At 38.8% G+C, this 2,004-nt stretch overlaps 1 protein-coding gene across 5 annotated transcripts in view; it reads left to right on the forward strand.

The window, feature by feature from the left end:
• CLOCK (clock circadian regulator) overlaps positions 1–2,004 on the forward strand; it is a 144,599-nt gene that overhangs the window by 16,092 nt on the left and 126,503 nt on the right. The window lies entirely within an intron of this gene.

Genomic DNA, 2,004 nt, shown 5'->3' on the forward strand with positions numbered 1-2,004 from the left:
TTTCTTCTGTTTTTGTAGGTTTTGTTTTTACTAAGACTTTATTTTTTTCTTCTTTATTTTGATGAGTGGGTTTGTTAACTTTCTTTGTGGTTACCTTGGAATTGACCCTTATCTTCCTAGATTTGAATCAGTCTATTATTACTTAGTATCACCTTGCCTTCCTCTCCATTACAAGGTTCTCTACCTACACCGTTTATTTCCTCTTTTAGTGTTCTGATGCTGTTGTCGTTTACAGATTAACCTCTCTGGTTCCCTGTTGTAATTCTTTTGGTTTTGCATAGTCCTTAAGAGTTCATTTCCTAGGTTGGTATCTGACTAGTACAATCCTGTGTCCTGTATTCAGCCTGTGGTCTGATGTTTGTTCTCAGATCAAAGGACTCCCTTTACTAAGTCTTGTAAGTTTGGTTTGGTTTTTACATAGTCCCTTAATTTCTGTTTATCTGGAAATGACCTAATTTCACCATCATATTTGAATGAGAGTTTTACAGGATATATTATTCTTGGCTGGCAATTTTTTTCTTTCAAGGTGTTATATATATGTCATCCCATTGCCTTCTTGCCTGCATGGTTTCTGCCAAATAATCCGAGCTTAGTCTTATTGTTTCTCCTCTGTATGTGACTTCCTGTTTTTCTCCAGCTGCTCTCAGGATTCTTTGTTTGTCTTTGGTTTTAGCGAGTATGATTATGATATGCCTTGGTGATTTTCTTTTGGGTCTGTCCCATGGGGTTTGTTGACCTTTTTAGGTGGTCAGCTTTTCATCTTTAATGACATTGGGGAAGTTTTCTGTCAGCAATTCTTCAGTGATCCTCTCTGTGTTTTCTGTTTTCTCCCCCTGTTCTGGAACTCTGATCACTAGCAGATTTTTGCTTTTGATTGCATCCCACATAATTCTCAGGTTTTCTTCATTTTTCTTCGTTCTTTTTTCTGATTTTTCCTCAGAGTTGTGTCCAAGTGTTTGTCTTCAATTTTGCTGATCCTGTCTTCCATTGTTTCAAACCTGCTCCTCAGCCCTTCTGTGACACTGTTGATTTCTGAAATCTTGTTTATCTTTTGGATTTCTAATTGTTGTTTTTGTATGGTTTCTAGTTGTGAATTTATTTTAGCATTTTGTTCGTGTATTATTTTCTTGAATTCTTCCAGTTTTCTAGCTGTATTTTTTATGAATTTGTCTGCCTTTTCCATGAATTTGTCTGTTTTTTCCTCATTTTTGTTGACTTTTTGCTTCAACTCTTGGATAATACTGAATATTAGAGATTCAAATTCCCTGTCGGTTAGGTCTAGTGCCTTTTCTTTTACTGGAAGGTGGTTGGTTGTTTCGTTTTGGATGCCTGATGGAGCCATCCTGTCCTGGTTTTGTAAATGTTTTGATGTTGTCTGCTGTCTTCGGGGCATTCACTGGCTATTGTCCTCATTTATTGATTGTAGATTTGTTTGTTTCATTCTGCTTTTTTGTTTTATTTGGTTATGTCTGAGCAGGTGGGCTATGTGTTCTTTGTTGTTTGCTCGTCTGTGAGCACGATACTTTTCACCTCCTTCTCCAGTGGGCAAGGTCAGTCACTTAGATATGGTACAGCAGGGCAGGTCCAGCTGAAGAGGAGTTGCTGGGATGGGTTGTTGGTGGCATGTACCAGGGCTGACAGTGCGGACCAGGGATTAGTGCAGGGCAGGTTCCAGTAGGCCATGCCAGTGCTGCTTTGGAGTGTGATGTTCAGCACATGGTGCAGGTAGGTAGGAAGGAGGGGGTAGATTGTGATGCATGGAGCTAAGATGGGTATGGGAAAGATGAGAGAGAGGAGAGAGGAACAGGAGCCAAAAACATACACACAAAAAAGAGTGCTAACGGAGCTTGCTATTGGGGTGGAGAGTTGAGAGACTGAGAAATGAGGAAAAACAAAAATGAAAAAAAAAGAAAAAGGGTAAGAGAAAAGAAAATGAATAAATTGAGAAACTGGAAATGAAAGAGAAAAAGGCAATAAGAGGGAGAAGAAAACAAAACAAAGAAA

Source organism: Trichechus manatus, unplaced genomic scaffold (assembly GCF_000243295.1).
Source record: "Trichechus manatus latirostris isolate Lorelei unplaced genomic scaffold, TriManLat1.0 scaffold00101, whole genome shotgun sequence".
NCBI classification, from domain to species: domain Eukaryota; kingdom Metazoa; phylum Chordata; class Mammalia; order Sirenia; family Trichechidae; genus Trichechus; species Trichechus manatus.